The sequence below is a fragment of the Gigantopelta aegis genome, chromosome 3 (assembly GCF_016097555.1).
Source record: "Gigantopelta aegis isolate Gae_Host chromosome 3, Gae_host_genome, whole genome shotgun sequence".
In the NCBI taxonomy this organism is placed as follows: Eukaryota; Metazoa; Mollusca; class Gastropoda; order Neomphalida; family Peltospiridae; genus Gigantopelta; species Gigantopelta aegis.
The window spans coordinates 74,410,561-74,428,653 of NC_054701.1; the positions used below are offsets into that span (position 1 = coordinate 74,410,561).

The 18,093-nt window shown below is 36.2% G+C and overlaps 1 protein-coding gene and 1 non-coding gene across 4 annotated transcripts in view; both read left to right on the plus strand.

The window, feature by feature from the left end:
• The first annotated feature begins 3,966 nt into the window (after positions 1-3,966).
• Positions 3,967-4,085, plus strand: LOC121369525. The gene has a single exon (XR_005957630.1). It is a non-coding gene; the product is annotated as a 5S ribosomal RNA (ribosomal RNA).
• Positions 4,086-13,834: 9,749 nt separating this feature from the next.
• Positions 13,835-18,093, plus strand: part of LOC121369071 (plexin-B-like) — a 404,054-nt gene continuing 399,795 nt past the window's right edge. For all 3 annotated transcript variants that reach the window (XM_041493902.1, XM_041493907.1, XM_041493903.1), the window contains exon 1: positions 13,835-14,137. The gene's annotated coding sequence lies outside the window, so the exon portion shown is untranslated. The remainder of the gene's footprint in view (positions 14,138-18,093) is intronic.

Genomic DNA, 18,093 nt, shown 5'->3' on the forward strand with positions numbered 1-18,093 from the left:
CTACCCCTCTCCTAACGGTGGGGCACAAATAGGGGAAATTAAGCCAATTATCGTGTCCAGGAATACCATACAAATATCAATTTTGCGAATTTCGTTAATGTTATGTCCCCTGCCCCCCCCCTCCCCCCCCCTCAGGTAGGAGACAAATTCATTAAACCATCTATTACATAGACAAATGCATTTAAACTATTATGTTTTCAGAAATACTAGACCATTTCCAACCAAATTTATTTGATAGTTGCTCTCACCCATGGAAAACCCAAAACCATGAATTTGGTCATTTTAATCCCCCTAGGAAAATGGGTGCTCCGCACTCCATGTGTTTGGTAGTTGTGGTCAGCAATTTACTCAGGTGACCGTTTAGATCTATTTTGTATCATGCATAAGTGTTCAACACTAGATACACATTATGTATACGGTACATATCGAATTTTAATTAGGGCTCACATGTTGATGTTTGTTTCTTTGGGTTTAAAACATTTTTTAGATGAATGGACATTTTTAATTTTTTTTTACAATTGTGACCGTGTGAAGCACTATGGCAAGTATCTTGTGTCACAATAAATTACGGAAATACATAAAATCCTTTTTACTATTTCTATTATTCTAATATCAGTGTCCAGGGTTTCTGCCAGAGGGTATGAAGGGTAAAATTATGTACCCTAAAATCTTGGGAATTAATGGATACGTTTTAATAATTTTTAGAATGATTATAGTAAGATAGCTGCTGCTTAAAGTGTGTACATGAAATACAGTGTCCAATTTAAAAAGATTCCAAACCCCATAACCACCTAGTTGCGGCAGTTATGATGTGGAGTTTTCAAGTACCCTCAAATTATTGATTACTGGTGTCCTTTACTTTTGACCGTATGACCCAAAAGTTGCATGCACACAGCAAATAGTTTCCAGTTTTACATACCTTACCATGGTAACCAATAGTTTGCATTGGTTACCATGATAACAGTTTCGATCTGGGTACCATGGTAACATATAGTTTTGAACTGGTTACCATGGTAACAGAATTAATAAGCTTCATATATCTTTTCTACAGGCATAGTACAATTATGTCACTATACATTGTTGTTTTTTCTCAGTCCTTGAAAATAATATTTTTTTTGAAATTTTCTGTTTTGCATTGGCTACCGTGGTAACAGAATTCACAATTTTCACCCATCTCTTGTAAACAGCTGGGAGCTTATTATTACATCATTATACAGTGATTTGTATTCAAATAAATTCATTTAAAACATTTCATATGGGAAACGGTTCCTCTTTTTGCATTGGTTACCATGGTAACAGAATTAATTATGTTCATTTGAAAATAACAGGAAGTAAAAGGGCATATACCTTTTTTAAAATCTTGTGTCATTTGACAAAGATATATAAAGTAATAGAGATAGTATACATATTTTTAGTGTCTAGGTAATGTTGGACACAATGTCTACAAGTTACAAAAATGCGTTGATGGTAGTATGTGCATTTGACCCTATTATTCAAAAATAAAATTGGCTGTCTACTTAATTCTTTTTCTAAATCGAGTAGTATGGTTAATAGATCACACCATAGACTTAAATTAAAAGCAAAATATTAATTTTTAATTAAAGTTTTCATAATTATTAATGAAAATATGGTATATTGAAATTTGCAGGTGTTGCCATGGTATAAATAATATAACTGACTATAAAATGTTAGCCTTATGTATGTGGATATTCTTAGTATATATGTGTGTAATTTCATGCTGAAATGTCAACTGATTTTAATAATATTACCAGAAATGTATAATAGTTAATGTTGGAAATTATGTTCATAATTTACACAAATGTGTTGATAGCCGAATGCGCATCTGATCCTGTTTTTCAGAAAAAAACGCGGTTGTCAACTTAATTTTTTCTTTACATCAAGCAGTATGGTTAATAAATCACAGCATAGACTTAAATTCAAAGAAAAATATTAGTTTTTAATTAAAGTTTTCATAATTATTAATGAAAATATGGTATATTGAAATTTGCAGCTGTTGCCATGGTAACATAAATAATATAACTGACTATAAAATGTTAGCGTTACGTAGATGGATATTCTTAGTATATATGTGTGTAATTTCATGCTGAAATGTCAACTGATTTTAATAATATTACTAAAAATGTATAATAGTTAATGTTGGACATTATCTTCATAATTTACAAAAAAGCGTTGATGACAGTATGTGCATTGCACCCTATTATTCTGAAAAAAATGGCAGTCTGCTTAATTTTTTCTTTAAATCAATCACTATGCTTAATAAATCACAGCATACACTTAAATAAATAAAAAAATAGTAGTGTTTTATTCATGTTTTCTTAATTATTAATGAAAAAATTGTATATTGAAATTTGCAGCTGTTGCCATGGTAACATAAATAAAATAACCATCTACAAAATGCTATCATTACGTAGGTGGATCATTATGGTATATATGGGTGTAATTTCATGTTAAAATGCCCATGGATTTTAATAAAATTACTAGAAATGTAGAACAGGTGAAAATTCTTTAAATTTAGCAAAAAGAATGCGGTAGGATAAGGGTTAAGATGCTTGCGTCACAGGATCGAACCACCTTGATACATCCATTCAACTGATTGGGGTTTTCTTGTTCCAGCCAGTGCATCACAACTGGCCAAAGGCCGTGGTATGTGCTTTCCTGTCTTTGGGAAAGTACATATAAAAGATCACTTGCTGCTAAAGGAAATATGTAGCAGGTTTCCTCTGATGACTGTATCAGAATTACATATGTTTGATATCCAATAGCCGATGATATAGTAATCAATGTGCTATAGTGGTGTTGTTAAACAAAACAATCTTTAAACAATCTTTCAACTTTTTTTCATGCTTATATCCAATTGAGATTCAAGCACACTGTCCTGGGTACACACACCTCATCTACATATATTTGGAATGCCTGTCTAGGCGTCTTGTTGCACTAAGATCACCTTAAGTGCCAAAATTCTAGTACCTTATGCGTTTAAAGTGATATTAACGCTAACATTGCTTCGTGGACGGCACCTTGGTCATTTAAGAAACAGGTCTCTGGACAGACAAACCAGGCACATACGTTTTATTCCCACTGTAAGAGTTTACTAGAACCGTAATTGAAAATAAACACACCAAAAAATAATTAAATCTTACTAGATTGAAAAAAAAGAAAAGAAAAAAAAAGTGTGTCGTTTTCCAGTACTCTCTGAAATATCTTCCATTGTATTCTGAAAACTGTAATGAAATATCTTTGAGAGATTTTGCGAAAGTACAAACTGTGAACAGCTGATAAGGAGAGCATGGAATTCAGACTTTGCTTTTGAGAATTATCTTTGCTGAGAGACATGTCTTGGAAGTGACTATCTGATTGAGCCAGCTTGGCAAATGGTCCTTCCATCTCTCTGAAGCATCACCCCACCAGTGGTCAGTTAAAGGCTGTGGTAATTCCGTCCTGGCCAAATAACGGAATATTTTTAACAAGTAAAATAGCATCTCCATTAAAATGTGTGTTTTCTGCCCGACTCCCATGTGATAATGATAAAAATTCCAAAAGAGAAGAAACTTATTTTAGTCCTGCCACAGTTGTTATCTATCTCGTTAATTTGTATGCTCCATGCACTAATGGCAGCTTATATTCAATGACCCCCCCCCCCCCCCAAATCCCTTCCCTGTTAAACAAATGCTGACACATGCATATGTGAGTGCACACACATACACACAACAGATCTGACAAAAATGTACTCTGTATACATAAAGATTAAAATATGCCCCCCACAAGAAACTGCCCTCTCCACTAGGTATTATGCCCCCCCCCCCACACACACCCACCACCGCTCCAGATATCATTCCTGCGTAATTTATTTTGGGAACCGGTTATTGTTTTGTCAGTTTGGAAACTATAAATTAAAACATATAAAATGAAATATATTGATTTTTAGTAGAACTCCCAATTGTCTTTGTCTACGGCCATACCACGTTGAAAGCACCGGTTCTAATCCGATCACCGAAGTTAAGCAACGTCGGGCCCAGTTAGTAGTTAGATGGGTGACGGCCTGGGAACACCGGGTGCTGTAGATATTTTAGAAGAGGGGTGAGACGTAGCCCAGTGGTAAAGTGTCTGCTTGGAGCACGGTCGGTCTAGGATCGATCCCTATCAGTGGACGCATTGGGCTATTTCTCGTTCCAGCCAGTGCTCCACAACTGGTGTAACAAAGGCCGTGGTATGTACTATCCTGTCCGTGGGATGATGCATATAAAAGATCCCTTGCTGCTAATCGAAAAGAGTAGCCCATGAAGTGGCGACAGCGGGTTTCGTCTTTCAATATCTGTGTGGTCCTTAACCATATGTCTGACTCCATATAACTGTAAGTAAAAATGTGTTGAGTGTGTTGTTAAAACATTTCCTTCATGTATATAGTGGCCAGCTGTCTGTCTCTACTTCAGGTACATATGGGCAATCAATTAGTTCAGTTCTTTATTGTACTCAAATATTTCTAGACTGGTTATTGGGTTCTTCACTAGCAGGCTCAGGGGTAGATTAGGAATTTGTTTGATATTGTTTATACCCAATTACGGTTCAAACTCTTATGTCCTGGGCACACCTCAACTATATGGGCTGTATTGTCAAGACCGGTTAATAATTTTATTTTGATTTTACCAAATATTTGGATATAAGGTGTGGAATCTAGATGGTCCTTTCCACATACTATGGAAATTACTACAAGTTATTTATTTCTGAGTCGATTGTTTTCTAAATTGCACACAAAATAGTGTTTTGTTATTTCTAAAATACTTTTACTTTCCTCTTATGTCAACCAAAATTAAAATTATTGATAAAAACGTTTTTGTAGGAGAATGGGACGGACTGACTATACCTCGTAGGATCAAACCACCTCAGTGAACACATTCTCTGATTGTTTTTGTTTTTTTGCCTACCGGTATCTCAACCAGTTTCCTATGTCTTGTATATTAAAGGCCATGGTATGTGCTGTCCTGTCTGCCAAAGAGCATGTAAAAGATCCATTGCTGTTAATGTAGAAATTGTAAATGTGTGCTCTAATTATCAAATGGTTATGCCATCGGACTTAAGGCTGGTAGATACTGGGTTCATATCCCACCTTGGGCAATGAGGGAGTTTCATGCACCCACTTCACAGGTGGGATTATGGGTGTATTTCCCGAGTGTATGACCCCACATGAGGGATGATTACCCGGCATACACTGCATGTTCTGTGTACCCCGGGCTCGGGTGATACCGAGATAACTTTCTAACTGACAGCAAGTGTGGAGCATAGCCCTGTCAAGTAGTCCCATACCGAAATGTAAATAATGCGGCTTTACCATTCATATCATCATCTTCCATGTTTGTAATGTCCATTAAACAAAAAAGTCTTTGTCTCTCTGTTAAATGTTTGTCGCATTTAAACTAATTTCTTCTTATTTTTAATTAATCACTGGCTATTGGATATCAAACATTTGGTAATTCTGTCATGTTTTGTAATCTTCAGAGAAAACCCGCTACATTTATCCAGTTAACACGTTCCCACAGACTGGACAGCACATACCACGTATAGCCTTTGATGTATCAGTTGTGGAAAAACCCAATTACAGAAGGGGTCCACTGATCAAAGCATCTCAGGTGAATGAAATTTTATTTTTATTTTTTATTTAACGATGCACATTTAACACATTTTAATTACGGTTATATGACGTCAGACATAAGGTTAAGGACCACACAGATATTGAGGGAGGAAACCCGCTGTCGCCACTTCATGGGCTACTCTTTTCGATTAGCAGCAAGAGATGTTTTATATGCACCATCCCACAGACAGGGTAGTATATGCCACTGCCTTTGATATACCAGTCGTGGTGCACTGGCTGTGACGAGAAATAGCCCAATGGGTCCACTGACGGGGATCGATCCCAGACCGACCGCTGTACCACTGAGCTATGTCCCGCCCCCTCAGGTGAATGAATGGCGGGACGTAGCCCAGTGGTAACACACTCACTTGATGAGTGGTCAGTTTGGGATCGATCCCCGTCGGTGGACCCATTGGGCTATTTCTCGTTCCAGCCAGTGCACCACGACTGGTATATCAAAGGCCATGGTATGTGCTATCATGTCTGTGGAATGGTGCATATAAAAAATCCCTTGCTGCATTAAGAAAATGTAGCAGGTTTCCTCTACGAGTCAGAATTACTAAACGTTTGACATCCAATAGCTGATGATTAATAAATCAATGTGCTCTAGTGGTGTCGTTAAACAAAACAAACTTCTCAGGTGAATGAATGCTCAACCATTGAACTAGCTTTATCTCCACCTGGCAAGGGAACCATATAAATGCACCATGTGGCAAAGGAACCACTTTTTATCTTGCATACAAATCCAGCATGTGGCAAAGGAACCACTTTTTATCAAGTGCATACAAATACACAAAATGGGTGAGGAAGAACAACAAATGCATGCCATTGTAGCCAAATGTTGTGTTTTGTGGCTGCTGTGTTTTTGCCTGGGTCTGGGAACTGACCTTTCCTATCGGCACTGGAGATCAGCTGCCCACAAACTGCATGCATCAAGGTGTTATTTTCACAGACATTTCCACCACATTAATATCGGTAAATACGGCTATGATGCTTGCTCTTATCTTGGTGTAAATCTCTGGGGAAAATGTTCCATTTATTTCCATGTGCTGTCACTTGGAACAGGAAATGTTAATATTATTGTTTTTGTATGAAAAGAAAACTGTTCACAATCAAAGAAATTGGGATGTTTTATTTATAATGCTTGAACAAAATGACAGGTGTGGAGGCATGTCTGTAATTATTCTGGTGAGAATTAGTCTTGTTTCAGATTAACTATGTTAAATTATAATTATTATTCATGAAATTGTGTTTGGTTGTAGGATAACTTGGTGGATCCTTTAGGCTTACAATTTAATGATAATTTGTGAAGAAACTTGGTAACTTTGAATTGAAAACCCCCCACACAAACCCCAAACCCCCCAAGAAAAAAAAGTGAGACATAGGTCTTACGTTTTAAATGGTGGTGGTGGCACCAGGGTCATGATGTGAAAATGGCAGCCATCTTCATTAATCTGGGACTTTTCAGTGTCATCAATTAAAATCTCTATTTCTCGATCCAGCCAGTGCACCACAACTTACATCAAAGGTCGTGGTATGTGTTATCCTGCCTGTGCAGTGGTGCATATAAAAGATCCCTTGCTGCTAATCAAAAAGAGTAGCCCATAAAGTGGTGACAGCGGGTTTTCTCTTTCAATATCTGTGTGGTCCTAACCATATGTCTGATGCCATATAACTGTAAATAAAATGTGTTGAGTGCGTCGTTAAATAAAACATTTCCTTCCTTCCTTCAATTAAAATCTGATTATTAATTCCTGCTAGAATTCACAGTGCACCGTCATATCGATTAAAATTGTGTGTTTTGATCAGTTTTAAACTTGTGAAACCTACTGATGTTTACAGTGCTCTAGAAGCATTTTATGGTACACGAAACATATAATTCTGCTGAATTCTTGTTGTATAATTTTAGTCTTCTCCATTTGTAAATAGAAGATCATGATCTACACATTTTGGTCCTCTTGGAAGCATAGTCAAACAGCTAACTTAGACATATTAATTAATTAATTAATTAATTAATTTATTTATTATCAATCCATGTCTTTTAAGAATAGACCATCTGCTTTTTAAAACCAAAATTTATAAGAATGAACACTTAAGCTGAAAATAATGTCAATTTTATGGTGTGCAAATAATTAACAACACACTTTACAATTATGTCCCACAAATTTTAAAAGATTCTGGGTTAACTATACTGTTACCAGATTGTGAATTAATTATTAATGCTTTTGGCAGCTGACATGTTATTAAAGGAAAGGTCATCGATATGATGGTGCACTGTGAATTCTAGCAGGAGTTAGTAATCATATTTTAATTGATGATGCTGAGAAGTCCCAGATTAATGAAGATGGCTGCCATTCAAGGTCACAGCATGACCCTGGAGCAAGCCGTCTGTACTGCCTGGCTTTGTTCAGTCACACTATCAGTATGCCCCCCATGGCGGACTAGTAGGTCATGTTTCAGATGAAATTAACTGAAATCTTCAAAACCATTAGTCAATAATAATATATCATGTAACACTATTCATGTTGTCTGTGTCAGATGTAATTTACAGTTAAATCTGATTGTAACGACTCCCTGAGGGAAGAGAAAGGATTGTGTGTTTAATTATGACAACACAGGCGCATGTGCAGGTTTTGGGGGGTGTGTGTGTGTGTGGTGGGGGAGCAGTGGCTTTGGGGTTCTTGACAATTTTTCCACATGCAAACCTCACCATATTTTATAGTCCATTTGCATCAAAAGAGAATGGATGAGTTGGCATGTAACTTAATAATGAATAATGTTAAAGCTCGTAAAAAATATTAGTTTTATACCCTTATATAGGAGAAGCCACGGTGGCGTCACATGTTTTGATCACGTGGTACCCCGTGAGCGCTGGTAGGCAAGAAACCAGTTGACAATACTGGCATTAGTAGTAATGAACAATCGAATGTTTTTCCGTCAATTAAATCAGTGTAGACTAGTTTTGATGAATGGTATTTTGTCATGGTAATTTCATACGTTGTTGTTAGATGCACAAGTCACTGTAGTAAGGATTATGAAATTAGTTTCATCAAATACAGTGGAAGCGAAACGTTGAACAGTTAAAGCTGACAACAATCAACTTTGCCCATCCCACAACGGAGATCGTCATTTTATACAAGGTTTGTTGTATGTTATTCATTCGTAATACTAATACACGTCAGTATTTATTGAAATGAAAATTGAAAAGATAATAATAAAAAAAATAATAATAATAATAAAAGCCCCCACCAAACTGACATGGAAACAAAGATACCCTGTGAACAGTAGGCCTACCCAGTCAATCGACAAACAACGTTTTATGTAACTTTTTGTTTGTATTGACAGATCCATTATAGTGGGTAAAACAAAAATCTTAATATATTTTATATTGTATTATGCCATAAAATATGTAGGTGGCTGGAGTATTTATATTTTTAATTAAATAACAGGGAGCTGTGTGTGTGCGTGTGTGTGTGTGCAATCAAGCATATATATATTGTTTCATATGAAAATGGTTCTGAAATATTTCCATTTATTAATTATATTACCGGTATATGTTAATTATAATGTTTTACTTTTTTTATTGAAGAAGTGATCCACAGGTGTATTTGTAATGTGTAAGTTGATTTTTTAATAATAAAATAAAAGGTATAAACATTTCAGGGTGGGATATCAGATGTATTAAATCATTTGTTTTGGATTAAAAATAAATAAATACTAATAATAAAACTGGATATTGATCCACAAGTTGGTGATAGCCACCATATTTTATTAAAAACATAAATTATGTTACATGCATTTATTATATAAGTTATCTGAATTTGTTTGCAGCAAATAAAGAAAGAAAAGGGGAGCTGATTGTATTTATAAGTATTATTGTCATCAGTGACAGATGTCAATATGTCTTCACAAATACATTTATGTGTATTCAAATATTTCAATAATATTCAATATACACAATATAAAACTTTCATACTTATATATCATAGAAATTTACCAATTTTCTTATTTTTTTCTAGGTATCAGTGATCCCTGTTTATGGACAAAAAGAGAACCGGCAACTCTTGGATGAAAAATGGGCCTTTCACGATGAATTAAGGGCGTTTAAGTTTTAGGGTGAATTAAGGGATGCTAAGGAGAACACTGGTATCAGATTCAGGGATTCTTTTCTACAGTATCTCATGTTTCTGTGCATAAGAAGGATACCAGAACCTTTTTCACTGACTTTCCAAACTACCATATGCAATATTATTGGGGCTATTCAGTATGTGATGATGACATTGATAACACTTGGATTTAATCTTCTTTTTTTACCAGGATCTCTATTTTCTAATAAAAACAGACTTTACAAAATCAATAAAATTATATCGAGAAACAATAGACAACACATATTTATTATTTTCTTTTTCTATTATCATTATAAACCAATGATCAAATGATATTTGCACTGTGTTAATGTGTGTCTTAATTAAAACATTGTATTGTTACCATTTACAGTAATTTGTTGTTGGGAAAGGTAACTGACACTGTTTTAGATTTGAAAGGAAGGAATCTTTTATTTAACAATGCACTCAAGTCATTTTAATTACGGATATATAGAGTCGGACATGTTTAGGGATCACACAGATAATATTAGGGAGGAAACCTGCTGCTGTCACACAATGGATTACTCTTTCCGATTAACAATAAGGGATCTTTTATATGCATCAGCCCACAGACAGGATAATAAATGGTGTAGCCTTTGTTACACCACTTGTAGAGCACTGGCTGGAATGAGAAATAGCCCTATAGGACCACCAACAGGAATCAATCCTAGATCGACTGCGTATTAAACTATGTCCTGGCCTGCATGGGATTAGGCGATTAAAATATTAATGGCAATTTTTATGTATATATATATATATATATATATAAAAAAATAATGCTACAAAATGTTCTGAAGATGGAACCACAAAGGTGAGGGACCAAGTAAATTTGAGATGTATCCGGTTTAAAAGGCTAAGTTCTGTACTAATATTTAAAAAGGGACGCTGTAGCTAGGGGGAGCAATGTATGTGTGGTCATGGAACATGTATGGAAACTAAATTTAGGTTCCTCCATTTTAATACAATGTGTTAATATGTATCCGATATCAGCAAGTTTAAGGAATAAAAAAGGACTTGATAAAATTAATAGTTTTAAAGTTTTTGTAAAGTTTTCTAATAAGATACTTGCTTAAATTTATTGTTGATGAAAAGCCTTACAAATGAACCAGTAGACAAGTCTGATGTGTTATATATATATAACTACTGTCTATATATTGTCTACTGGTTGTTCATTTGTAACAAATGTTCATATATATATGTGTGTGTGTGTGTGTGTGTGTGTGTGTATATATGTACATACGTATATATGTATATGTATATATACATACATATATATATATATATATATATATACAGTCAAACCTGCCTTCGCGGCCACCTCCATATGGCGGCCACCTGTCCATGGCGGCCACCCTGAGGTCCCCCCAATGAATTTTACTATATATTTTACCTCTATATGGCAACCACCTGCTCAACGCGGCCAGCGGCCACACTTTTGTCATAAAAAAGCGAAAATGAACCTGCTATCGCGGCCACAATTGTTTTTTAGTGCAAGTTAGAAAGAAATGTCGGCAATCGTAAAAAAGAATGTAAGATGTTTTTGTTGATGTAACCAATTGGCTTGATAAACAGCGGTCTGTTAAAGGTCGTCGGTCGCTTAGCTGTGTTCGTTAATTAACAAGTGTTTTTAATCTGGATTAACGGTGCGATGTACTAGTCATCGGCGGGGGTCATTAAACGCAGTTGATAAGAGGGTATCTAGCCTAAAACAACTTGAGTTAAACGTGTCAACTCTAGAAGGAATTAAATACTGCTGCAGTTTATTTCTGATATTTATTTTCAAAATGCCACCTAAATAGTTCTATTGCAACATACGTGTAATTGTTTTTAAAAATTCGGACTTATATATGACCTGCATACGGCGGCCACCTCTCTATGGCGGCCACTTTTGTCATGTCCCACGAATGGCCGCCATAGACAGGTTCGACTGTATATATATATATATATATATATATATATATATATATATATATATGGGTTATTTAAAATTGTTTAAAGAAATAATTTCCTTTATTAACAAAGTGTAGTCCAATTATTTCTTTTAAACAGTTTTAAATAAAAAATATAGGCCTACTCGTTTTATTTTATTATTTTTATTTGTGTGTGCGCGCTCGTTTGTAATGCTTTACTTGAAATATGGACCAGACGCTTTAAAAATACATGGACTAAAAATATTTATTCAGGTGAAAAGAAAAAGAAAAAAAAGGAAGTTTGCTATAGTTTTGAACTCTGTCAATCGTCAAATTTTATGGGTGGAAAGAGTACATGTATCTCCTCCATACAGGAGCTATGTAGAATAGCGTTCCCGTGCTACAAGCGGTAATTTAAGCACGTGTTGGCCATTCTTTGCTATTCACGCTACGCTAGTTCGCTTTGTTACTAATGGCCATTATGATAGACTTCTGCCTACCAGATGCGCGCGCATGCTGATACGTGACGTCACTTCCCTAAACACATGGCTTCTCCTATACATACATTTACCGTATTTTTTAAAAACTTTTTATACGTAAATAAGAACATTTTTCTCAACAAACTACACCATCAAATTGCATAGGTTAAATCTCATTTTTAATTAAAGAAGTGAAGACAGAATGCTGCAACTGACATGGTGGGAAGTTTCACCATAATTGTTGCTAGTAATTGATAATGCTATATATAAAGGCTAAAAGTAGAACTGCACATGCATTTGCTTTATCTTGGCTGTTGCATCAGTGCCTTCATCCCTTTAAGGGACAGGGTGTAGCTCAGTGGAAAAGAGCTGAATTGATGGAGTAGGTCCAGAATCGATCTGTCTGTGGGATGGTGCACATAAAAGTTCACTTGCTGCTAATCTGAAAGAGTAGCTTATTGCATGGTGGCAGCAGGTTTCCTCTCATCTGTGTGGTCCATAACCATATGTCCGATGCCATATAACTAATTAGGGGCACTGAAGGTTCTTCAATGTGGAAGGAAGGAAGGAAATGTTTTATTTAATGACGCACTCGACACATTTTATTTACGGTTATATGGCATCGGACATATGGTTAAGAACCACACAGATATTGAGAGAGGAAACCCACTGTCAACACTTCATGGGCTACTCTTTAGATTAGCAGCAAGGGATCTTTTATATGCACCATCCACAGACAGGATAGTACATACCACAGCCTTTATTACACCAGTTGTGGAGCACTGGAGAGAAATAGCCCAAATGGGCCCACCGATGGGAATTGATCCTAGATCAATCACACATCAGGCGAGCGCTGTATCACTGAGCTGCGCTCCGCCCCATGTATGATCAAACCTCCTTAATGGACTTCATTATCTTATTGTTTTTTCCCCATCCCAAACAGGGCTTCACAACTGCTATATCAAAGGGCAATGGTATGTTCTATCCTGTCTGTAGAAAAGTGCATCCCTTACTGCTAATATAAAAAATGTAGTGGGTTTCACCTGGACACTGTCAGAATGACCAAATGTTTGACATCCAAAAGCTGATGATTAATTAATCAAAATACTCTAGTGGTTTCACGACTAGTTTAGCAAAAGCTGTGGTATGTGCCATCCTGTCTGTGGAATGGATATAACAGATCCCTTGCTACTAAAGGAAATATGTAGCAAGTTTCCTCTTTAAGACTGAAAATCACCATATGGTTGACATCCATTAGCCAATGATTAATAAATCAATGTACTCAAATGGTGTCATTAACAAAACAGATTTTAAAGTTTTATCCAGTGGTTTCATTCATGAGAAACAAATGATAAATTTGAATATTTTATATGCTGCCAAAGAACAATTGCTGTATGTAACAGATGTTTTAAAGAGAACTTGATGATTACCAATCTTCGTGTCAAAATTGTAGTTCCCATGTGCTGAGGTGTCGTTAAATATTCCATCATCACAATTGTCCAGTTGACAATGTCATCCAAACTAAGAACATGTTGCTGTCGGCAACATCTCAAACAGAGTAATTAATCCAAGTGGGAAATACGATCTTCCACTTGGATAGGCGTTTCTTCAGTAAAAACATCTCACAAACATTTTTGGTTACAGGGCCAATTATTCCAGCACATCATTGACGGGGACGTTCGGCTCATTTCCTGAGGCGTAAAAGTTTCCTTGGAGGAATCGGCTGATCACGGGCCGATATTGAGCTCGTGGCTAACCTGATGAGGCACTCGCCAAAGGAAATAAAAGAGAAATGGTTCCATCACTAAGTCAATGCAATCAAGAGGTAGCATTCTCGAGAGACTGAGAGGAGGAATTTACTACGTGCCTGTCTCTGACACCCGTACACCGTGGTCATCACTTCCTGTGAAGATCTTTGTTTAAAGTCCACTTTCATCTCCTGCTTTCAAGTTCACTGTAAGTATTTATTTATTAATACCATTGGCTCTCTGATGAAGGAAGTGTTTTATTTAATGACGCACTCATTTTATTTTCGGTTATATGGCGTCAGATATATGGTTAAGGACCACACAGATATTGAGAGAGGAGACCTGCTGTCGCCACTTGATGGGATACTTTTTTCGATTTGTAGCAAGGAATCTTTTATATGCACCATCCCAAAGACAGGATAGCGCATAACACAGCCTTTGATAATACCAGTCATGGTGTACTGTTAGGAACAAGAAATAGCCCTATGGGCCCACCGACGGGGATCTTTCCCAGACTGTCGTGCATCAAGCGCAGTGCTTTACCACTGGGCTACGTCCTGGCCTCATTGATGAAGGGGCGAAACTTTAAAAATGCACTCAAAATAATTTTTTGCGTGATTAAGGTAGTGGATTTTACTTCCAGGAACAAGAAGTTAATATTTTTCTTGTTTAATTGCCCAATTCATTTTTATTTATATTGGGGCAGACTACATGGTATATGAAGCACTGGCAGCTAATATTATGAGATGAGCTTCGAAATATGCGTTAACCTGTTTGTCTCTGCTAAATACAGGTGATTGGTTAAGCAGGTTGATATGTATATGAAGTCAAATAAGAACTTTATATTTTGGGACTAGCCTGTGTTACTTTGTGAAAATGCATTTTCAGTCCAAACAGTCATTGTGTTTTATGTATAAAAATGACCGTTAAAAACCAGTACATTCCTATACTGTACAAGTAACCTACCATAATCAAACTGCCTAGACTGGAACACTGTATGGATTGTTGATTTATCTGTTATATATACTGACTATATATATTTGTGTGAACAGTTATTATAAAAATACGTCTCTAAACCGGACACCCAAGAGACCAAGTAAGAAGTCTAGTTTTAAAGAGTATCTGGTTTACAGGGGACAATATTTCAAAATCTTAGGTGACCGGAAATCAGTTCATGTGAGTTTTACTTTGGTAACCGATTGTTCAGTTTATACGTGAATATAGTTATCGTAAACGATGAGTTAGGCCTACCTAAATAAATGTATTTAAAAATATAAACTGATTTTAACTTTCATTACCGATATATGGTACTCTTAATTTTAAAATGGAATTGTTCACCACTTAACCAATTGGCACTTCTTGTGATTTTAAAGTTGGATAACCGACTCGTGAAATATAGTGCCCTGGTTTAGAGAGGTTCTGTAATGATATTAAAAAAAATAGACCTTGAAAAATGTCCTGTTTTAAGGCAAATTCAGCTTACAAAGAGTCCGGCTTTGAGGGATTTCACATATAAAAAAGTTCCTTAATATTTCATTAATTTTTGCACAGTGTTAGTACTATTGTAGGTGATACAGCAAGGGATTTGTATTGATTCTATATTCATCATTGATTATTAAATCATGTTATACAGCTGATATTTCACACTGTTAGTACTATTGTAGATGATATAGCAAAGAATTTGTATTGATCTTTATTTGTCATTGATTATTAAATCATGTATACAGCTGATATTCCACACTGTTAGTACTACTGTACATGTAGGTGATACAACAAGAGATTTGTATTGATCCTTTATTTGGCATTGATTATTAAATCATGTTATACAGCTGATTTTTCACTCTGTTAGTACTATTGTAAGTGATACTAGGGATCTGTATTGATTCTATATTCATCATTGATTATTAAAACATGTATACAGCTGATATTTCACACTGTTAGAACTACTGTACAACAAGGGATTTGTACTGATCCTGTATTTGTCATTGATTATTAAATCATGTTATACAGCTGATATTCCACACTGTTAGTACTATTGTAGGTGATACAACAAGGGATTTGTATTGATTCTTTATTTGTCATTGATTATTAAATCATGTTATACAGCTGATGTAGGTGATACAAAAAGGGATTTGTATTGATTCTTTATTTGTCATTGATTATTAAATCATGTTATACAGCTGATATTCCACACTGTTAGTACTATTGTAGGTGATACAACAAGGGATTTGTATTGATGCTTTATTTGTCATTGATTACTTATTGAATCATGTTATACATGTAAGATCTCTGTGTAAGTGGAACAGTAATTGGAGGTGTGGCCTGGTAATTCCTATCTACCTGATCTTAATTACTACATACACTTGTGTCTGCATGGTTCCTGGCATCTCTGACTGGCACGATAAACTCGGTAATGTGGCTAACCAACGCAAGAGTTCTGTTCTCTGTGATTCTGTTTTCAGTGAACGTGTTATCAGGATGAACTTAATCCTAATTGCTGTATGTATATGCTTTTGATCTGGATACACACCTGTTGTTACGGTCTACTAGTATGACGTTTTTTGTTTTTTACCTGCCTCATTAGCTTTGTGATTAAGCCACCATATTTGAGGGGTGGTAGGTGCTGGCTTAGTGGGGATGTGGAGCGAGAGAGAGAGAGAGAGAAGAGAGAGAGAAAGAGAAAGAGAGAGAAAAAAAGAAAGAAATGTTTTATTTAATGATGCACTCAACACATTTTATTTATGGTTATATGGTGTCAGACATATGGTTAAGGACCACACAGATTTTTAGAGGAAACCCGCTGTCGCCACTTCATGGTCTACTCTTTCTGATTAGCAGCAAGGGATCTTTTATTTGCATTTCCCACAGGCAGGATAGCACAAACCATGGCCTTTGTTGAACCAGTTATGGATCACTGGTCAGTGCAAGTGGTTTACACCTACCCGTTGAGCCTTGCGGAGCACTCACTCAGGGTTTGGAGTCGGTATCTGGATTAAAAAATCCCATGCCTCGACTGGGATCCGAACCCAGTACCTACCAGCCTGTAGACCGATGGCCTAACCACGCCGCCACTGAGGCCGATGAGAGAGAGGGAGAGGGAGGGAGGGAGGGAGGGAGAGGAAGAGAGGGAGGGAGAGATAGAAGAAGAAGAGAGAAGAAGAGAGAGAAGAGAAGAGAGAGAAAAAAGAGAGACTTACAAATAGTGTCAAAGGCCATATGTATGTGCTATCCTGTCTGTACATATAAAATATATCTTGCTGCTAATAGAAAAATGTAACCGGTTTCCTCCAATTTAATAGTCAGTGGTTCATAAAAAAGAGAGAAAAAAAAGTGCACTAGTGGTGTCGTTAAACAAAACAAACTTTAACCGTTATATCCCATTTCTGCCCAGATACTGAAATATGTGTACATAGCACCATCTATAGAATATGCATGTATCTTTGAAAAGTCTTCAGTGCATCGAGGTGTATAATCTTAAGTGTATGTACTATCATGTCTGTGGGATGGTGTATAATAAGGTTCCCATGCTCCTAATGTGAAAATGTAGCGGGTTTCCTCTCTAGGACTATATGTCAGAACGACCAAATGTTTGACATCCAGTAGCCGATGATTACTAAGTCAATGTACTCCTGTGGTGTCATTAAACAAACCCAAGCTTTAATTTTAACTTTATGTTAATTACATTTATTTTCTGTGGCTGTGAGATTTCAACTTGTATAGAGCTATACCAACTGGTTTTCCATAACACAACAGCTTCTTCCAGTTGAGGTGATACAGTAGTCACCAACTGTTTCCACTTATTCACTGGAGTATTTAGGGTTCCGTGGCTCATCTACATAATGAAATAAAAACAGCAATTTGTGAAGTGCTTGATTGTTGGAAATCAACAGTTGATTTGCCCAGCAGTGATCTTTCTAGCTTCCAAGCAAGTAGTTGTGTAATGACATGGATGTTGTGAGCCGGGATTCCCCAGTGATTGAACCATTATTATGAGGGGTCTCTGGGTCTGCGGAAGCTCATCTCGGTGGAACCAGTTCCATCTTGTAGCAGGTGTTCTGACAACGGCATCATCAGTTCATGCAGTGACGTCTCCCAGTTGGGTTTTTGTGAATAGACATTTACTTAAAGCCTATTTATTCCAGATACATTTGGTCTCTCTCGTGA